Here is an 8,040-nt window from a genome sequence, read left to right on the forward strand (position 1 = left end):
GGCGAAACACCTGAAAAATCATCGAACAAACGTGGACCAAACAACCCGAAACAGAAGACAACAGGCAGTTCGTAAAAATTTAGCTGGTGCTGTCAAGGTCTTCCTATTTCGCCGTTGTAGCTTCGATGATTTAGGATACATTACAACATAATTGACCAAGGTAGAACAACAAAAGGAAGCTTTATTCGTAATAAATAACAGCTATTTGTAAATAATCGGGTAAGGCAAATAACTGGTGTTCTCAACGGTCCTGTCAAAATTAAAAAACGGAAATGACGATGAGAAACGCGTGCATAAGCAAAGGAAGACCATTTCAGCCAATTTACATTCAACTATAGTACACGTAACTAAATACTCACCGTTACATTACATTATAGAAGACACGTGACTGATACACTGTGCTTCTACCACTTTAATGTCGATACAGATTACTGTCATGACAGATTTTTCCATATTCTCTGATAGCGTATTCCAGATATTCCGGAATTTTTTATAACAGTTTTTGGTAATAATTTCTACATTAAAACCATCACGTGATTAATGACATCCAGCAACAACATCAATCAAATAAACATCTCCTCTTTATGATTCTCACGTGTCATGCGAAATACACCCTGTTCCCTCAATGAAAATACATAAACACTACGTGCCAAATCTATCGTCGTCCTCTAAGAAGTCTGCATATTACAACAAAGTACGGTGTACCCTACAAAAATGTTTGTGAAACGCAATAATGAAATCGAAATGTAGCCAACCGATTTAGTGTTTACATGCTTTCTTATTTACTAGATGCCAACACCAGTATAATATCTCAGACAACGTCATAGCCGACGGCGATTTACATCCGCAAGCAAATCGACGTACTGATAATGCTGATGCAGCTTTGTTTACCTGCATCTCGACAGCATGGTAGACTTATCTTACATTTGTTAAATTGTCTGTTCAAGCAGATGAATTAAACGTTTGTAACGTTGGGAGTTATTTCCCTTCTCCTCTATGCTCGAAATCGTTTGGTGCGATTGTAAAAAAGGAAGTTTCGATCAGAACAAAAATACGTGTGCCTTTGAGTAAAGTTGTGTCATATGACCTGAAAGAATGTGCAAATGTTTAACACCTAAACGTGAATATGGTTCAGATGACCATTCTTGCAATTCGTTGGCCCATTTTCCCTCCCATGTTCACTAAATAGAACAAAATCACTTCTGAGAGAAAGAGCACCCTCATATGGTATGCATAACTTCGAATATTACAGAACATAGGCCTATTTCTATTAACTTATGATTTAGAAACTTGAATGTGAATAAAATGATATTTTGGAAACGGCAGGACGCATACAAACCCCTGTAAAATTCGCAATTCCACGCCTCTACCCATTACACTATGTAGAACTTCTGAAGCGTGAGACCATGCCTTTCATCTTGTCAACTGGCTTTACCTACCGATGGGAGTCAGTAACTGATAGCTAATTATAACAAATCGTATCTAGAACGACGTGTTTTAGATAAACCTCTAATGCGGAATTGCCTTGAAACGACGTACTTTACAAAGAAAACAAAAATTACGGGAACTCTTTAGCCATCGATATGATGTTTCTCGCCGTTTAATTATAACGAATTGAACCAATACCGAAGAGTTTTCGAAATATCCTCACTGTGACGATTTTCGGGACGACGTGGCCATCCTGATTTAGGTTTACCGTGATTCGCTCAACTGCTCCTGGAAAATGACGAATGCGTCCTTGGAAATGGCACGGCGGATTTCCTTCTCTATCCACGAAACAATCCGAACTTGCGATCAGTCGTTAATGACCTCGGTGTCGAATGCGTCCTTGGAAATGGCACGGCGGATTTCCTTCTCTATCCACGAAACAATCCGAACTTGCGATCAGTCGTTAATGACCTCGGTGTCGAACGGACGTTAAACTCTAAATCTTCCACCCTTCCTTTTTTCCTGAGGAGGGGCCTTAAACCCTGCTCTTAGTTCCTTCCTTCAACGTGTCGGTGATCTGAAACAGTAAATACTCAAAGGAAGGCAGGCAGCAAAATTCAATCAACACTTAAATATACCTATAAATCGTGAACTTGGCGGTACCGATTAAAACAGACTGCGGTTATAGCAATAGGAGAGAGACGTCCAAAACTAGATCGACACCTTACTGCCACTTTAAGTGTTATTGAAAACTGTGGCATTGGTCTGTGGCGTGTGAGTGGGTGTGTGTGTGTTTGCAAAAGAGAGAGAGGAGAGAGAGAGAGAGAGAGAGAGAGAGAGAGAACATTAATTCTCCTTTTTTTCGTCTGGTTTTTAAGCATTGTGTGTTCCCTTTTGTTGGCTGTTTAAGTGTTGTTGTGTCAAACAACAGGCACTGCATGGACCACTAAAAGTAGCCAGTTTGAAACTGCACTTACAGGGGTAAGATTCAGTACTATTAGTCGAATATTATGTTTTCAACTACAGAACACAATAGTGGGTCGTCACAATAAGTTAGAGTCTCATTGCGAAGCTGTAAAATACTTATCAAAGTAGTTTAACCTTGGTTGCAGTGAGAATGTTTTATTGAAATGGATGCATAATTGGCTAAAATATAAAGATACGCTGATGCTTACAGTGGGTGTTTATATAGTGTCGGTATCTTCACATTACAATGTCCTTAGACGTGTATACATGTCTGAAGGAACACAATATAGCTGTGATAAATATTACTAAGTTGATTCGCGTTTTGAGAAACCGGACTAGCATCAGCTATTTGTCACAGACGAAAATGTATCAGGACCAGGACTCGCTTATCGGGAGCGGTCACCGTAACCAATTCGGCATCCGAAAACGTTTCGAGAACCCATCAAAAGTTCCGTATGTCACGGAGTCCACAACCCTTATGATCGCCCATTTTGTGATACCTACACAGAAAGCGACTTAAATTCCATCGTTATTTTAGCTCGCCGAGTCATGGATACATCATTGAGGCTTACAGTGTCTGTGTCTGTACCTTCACATCTCGATCTCCTTCAGACGTGCATGACAATCTGGAGTCGCAAAATGTGAATCAGTTTCGCAATAATTTATTACCGCCACACCAGACAAATGGTCAGGCCTTAAGTACTTTGTACTACCCGTGCGAAGCTGGGGCAGGTCGCTGGTTAAATATAGAGTTCTCAGAATATAAGACATGACAAAGTAGAAGCTCAGACTTTCGGAGATCTTTGATGGTTGCCATTATCAGGAAATAAAAATGGGCAAATCAGAGTATTATCTCTGGGCCACAAGAACAGTTTTAACTGTAAAGGTACATTATCAACTCTTCATCTGAGTGCCAAGAACTTTAAGTTGATACTTGTTCTTGTTCTTGTTGTTGTGGTCTTCAGTCCTGAGACTGGTTTGATGCAGCTCTCCATGCTACTCTATCCTGTGCAAGGTTATTCATCTCCCAATACCTACTGCAACCTACATCCTTCTGAATCTGTTTAGTGTATTCATCTCTTGGTCTCCCTCTACGATTTTTACCCTCCACGGTGCCCTCCAATACTAAATTGGTGATCCCTTGATGCCTCAGAATATGCCCTACCAACCGATCCCTACTTCTAGTCAAGTTGTGCCACAAATTTCTCTTCTATCCAATTCCATTCAATACCTCCTCATTAGTTATGTAGTCTACCCATATAATCTCCAGCATTCTTCTATAGCACCACATTTCGAAAGCTTCTATTCTCTTCTTGTCTTGTCTTAAGTTGATCCTTAACGCAGGCAATATTCTGTAATTACTACCTCAGAAGTCAAAAAGCTTCACTGTGTTACACATAATAGGTATCATTACTTTACTGCCAAAAAATAGCTACACATTCATGATGAGTATAATTATGATGTGCAGTACACAATTTGCAATATATGGACAGGAATACGTTATATAGTGCGCAATGATAATTTTCAGGTAATTATTGTCTGTTTTCCAAATCGACGGAGAAGTAGGTCGTGCGTAAGTGGAAAAGTGAAATGTAATTCTAGAAAAATACTCAGACTTCCACGAAAATTACATTACTTTCAATTTGTTATTTATACGTTTGTGCTGCCAAATGAAGGAATGGAGGTCGTTGTCGCCGCAGCCGCCGCTACCACCGCCGCCAGCCGCCAGCCGCTCAGCCCTTGCCGCTCCTGCTCCTGCTGTCGCAGCCACACGGGTCGCAGGGGTCAAACTTCTCGATGTCGTCGGGGCAGCTAACCTGTGACACGCACCGCACTGATTTTACTACAACCTTAACCAATCACACCTCAAGTCGTGTCACAATCGCATCGAAGCGCCGCTATGAAACACACACACAATTAAAAACCTACTCGCTCTCATATGTTAGTTTTCAGTTTGAATCAAGTGATAGTTTAGTACACAACTTTTGATAAGAAGTCGTAATGGTATCAGCATTTGAAGTGAGCCGATGTTGTTACTGCGAAGCAGGTGGAGTACACTGCCCCAGATCTTGTTTAGAGATTCATAATTTCTCAGTTCGTAGTATCAGAAACGTGCCGTAAGTTTTGAAGCACTGAACCGAAGGCATTACCATCGCGCTAAGGAATGACTGAAACAAAGACTTGGAGTAAATATCAAAATTCAGATACCACCCCAGTCGTCTTTCTCTAATCATTATGCCGGCCGCGGTGGTCTAGCGCTTCTAGGCGCTCAGTCCGGAACCGCGGGACTGCGACGGTCGCAGGTTCGAATCCTGCCTCGGGCATGGATGTGTGTCATGTCCTTAGGTTAGTTACGTTTAAGTAGTTCTAAGTTGTAGGAGACTGATGAACACAGATGTTAAGTCCCATAGTGCTCAGAGCCATTTGAACCATTTTTTTCTAATCATTATCAAGGTTCCATTCTGCATCATTTATGCAATTAATTTCGTGTATACAAGTCTAGCAACTTGTACTTCGCCACACCGTCGTGTGGACAGTCACCGAGCGAAGTTACGCATTCGTTAGTACAATGGGTCCGCATTCGAGAAGATGACGGTTCAAATCCTCCTCATGCCATCGGAGTTTCGCAGTGGTTAGCACACTGGAATCGCATTCGGGAGGACGACGGTTCAAACCCGCGTCCGGCTACCCAGATTTAGGTTTCCCGTGATGTCGCTAAATCGCTTCAGGCAAATGCTGCGATGGTTCCTTTGAAAGGGCACGGCCGATTTCCGCCTCATCCTTAACACCATCCGAGCTTGTGCACCGTCTCTAATGACCTCGATGTCGACGGGACGTTAAACCCAAACTTCCTTTCCTCTTTTAATACCATCGGGATTTATGATTTCCATGATTTCCCTAAATCGGTCCAGCAAATTAGCAATAGGGTTCCCTTGAAAAGGGAGCGACTGGAAATCAGAGACGGAGCGATTACTTGTCTAATCTCCGGGCTGCTTTCCTTACAAATCAAGGAGCCGCTGTTACATCGGTGCCTAGGGGCTTCGTTTGTTCCCGCTGTAGTTCCGCGAGTATGACGACTCTTGAGACCTGCGGCGGAGAGATCGCTTCCTACTAGCCGATTTGTTCTCGTCGTGACTTCTTATTGGTATGGAATATGAGTACACGATCTTGCTCCTGTAAAGTAGCACTTCTAACACTATTATCGATACTACCTGTAATGGTCTAATCTAACCTTTTTGTTTGTTTTTACCTAATGTGATTTCTGTATAATCATGTTCTTTGGTGTAAGATCAATGAAATGCTATTTATGATGATTTATGTAATTGTAATTAATCTACTGATGTATTTTCAAAAGGAATGAGCTATGGAAGAATTTAAAGGTAGAAACTTTAATTGTAATATTGGTGTATGCATAGGGAAAGTAGATTTGTAACCATGTACAGCTTGATGGGAAGCCTCTCCCCAATGAAACTGGCTAAGGGGGAATGGAAAAGGTGGATCTGGCAGTCGAACTGCATGGCTTCTGAGTCGCATGAGTCAGTCGGTGGCCAGCAGGCAATGGGTGCGCACCTTGTGAACTGAAAGAGGTGAGAAGAACTGCAAGATTATGCAACATAGCCTCGGATGTGGAAGTAATTCGGGTTACTATTCATCGTATACTTTGGTTAGCTCTGTACTACGAAAATCTGAAGTTACGAAGAGAATTTTCAGAACTTGCTACTCAGGAAGGGCCATGGATACTTTTGCAACCTTCTTTGAGCAGCACAGGAGGTCGACACTGCCACGACCTTCATCTCAAATTATCTTCTGAGAGCTGTATAATTTCATGAACCGGTTAAGTGGTTTCGTTTTCAAAAATAAATTTACGTTCTGTAAGCTTTGTGTTAAGCTAACGTGTTTTAACCTTAGTTGTTTGCCTAGACACTACGAAGGGGTCTTGTAGTCCCCTTTCGTTATCATTTTAATTGCTTTCCAGTGATACAGAACTCTCTGGCATGACTGAGTGAATGAATGTGGGTGTGTTTCATTTTGCTATACGGTGGTTTAGTCTGCTGCAGAGAATCAGCGGTAGTCGTATAGAATGGCCAACCCTTGTAGTTTTCAGGTCTTCAGGTTTGCTCCCCTTGTATGAAAGTTCCCGGTGTTAAGTTGGTGGCGGAAGCCTCACATCTGGGTTTTCCTGGTCACGGGGTCACGTGGGAGACATTGGAGTGTGTGAAACTGTCAGTCTGCTCGCACTTCGCCGAGGGTTTGCAGCCGAAGTCTCTTCGAAGAAGGGTAAGTTGATTTAACCGCGTGGCGCATTGTCTTATAGCTGTTAGTTTTTTGCCTCACGTTTCAACTTATAAAGGTTGTTTTTCTGGGTAGCAGTAAGGTATGCAAGGCTTTTGCAGACTTTCAGTTTGATTCCTAATGCATACTTGACTTTGATCGGTAAGAAGAACGTAGCACAGAGGTCTTGCATATGTGAAGAGCACTCGGTTTAGTGTGAATGATTGTGTGCCTGCAACTGCGTATGTATACATTCTAATCTTTTCCGAGTCTTGATAATTTCTGCCCCTTTGTGAATTTTCTTTGTCTCATTAGTCTATGGCCGATGGAAACAATCTACGTGGGTTAATATCAGAGTTGTTAGCTCTCTGCCATTATCCTTTGTCTATTCAAATGTGTGCTCTGTAAAATGTTAATTGTTCGCGACTGCGTGGTTTGATGTTACTAAAATTTGTCTTCGCGAACCATATGGGCACACGAGTCTGCTGTGAAACGTATAACGATTCACAAGCAATTGTACTTAGTTACCAGGCAAAACCAATTGTGTAGATGACTTGCATCAATGTTTTGAGGAATAAATAATTTTTCCTCCAATGTTATCCAGTGTACCGATGTTACGTCTCTTTTACCTACGCCATTTACCTTGTAGTTTCCTTGTTAGGCCATTCATAGCGTTTCCATGCTCACAGGTCCAATAATTAGCATTCCCTTTTTATTTAAAACAAATGTTTTAGAATAGATCATGTTTTCAGGGATGTTACTGCAAGATGCTTTTATGGACAGTGTTCACGCACTCTTTATTTTAATATCTGATTCACGTGAACAATGCCTGGATCATATTAATAATTACATCCCATTCTTTATGAATGACTCTATAATGAATGTTCTTTTATGAGTTTTTCTTATGAATAAACTGAGTAATTTTCCGACTCATCCCAATCTCTTATTTGTCGTGTGGCTAGAGTTGGTGGTGACTCAGTCTTTTACGTTGACTTCAATGTCAGATAGCATTTTCTTATTGAAAGTGCGCTTCACGCACCTTACACATAGCGACCCTTTACTCACGCTACTTTCAAAGATCCTATTCCAAGTGCTACGAGAAATCCGGCTATCCTATTTTACTGAACTGAAAAGCAATATCTTCCTTGGCAAAAGTAATAAATTTTGTGGAGTTGCAAAGTACATAATTATTTATCTCGCGTAAATTTCAAATGCACCATGTAGTTCTCATAAACGTAACAGATGAAGTTTCGTCAAGATACTTACTAAAAGATGATTTAAAGTATTCAGTTCTAAGATTCTTCTTACTGAAATAGCAGTATTCACAATTTCATGTGTCATGTTGTTAACAGTGTTTCATATTGTGTGTTGCGA

The sequence above is a fragment of the Schistocerca serialis genome, chromosome 1 (assembly GCF_023864345.2).
Source record: "Schistocerca serialis cubense isolate TAMUIC-IGC-003099 chromosome 1, iqSchSeri2.2, whole genome shotgun sequence".
NCBI lineage: Eukaryota > Metazoa > Arthropoda > Insecta > Orthoptera > Acrididae > Schistocerca > Schistocerca serialis.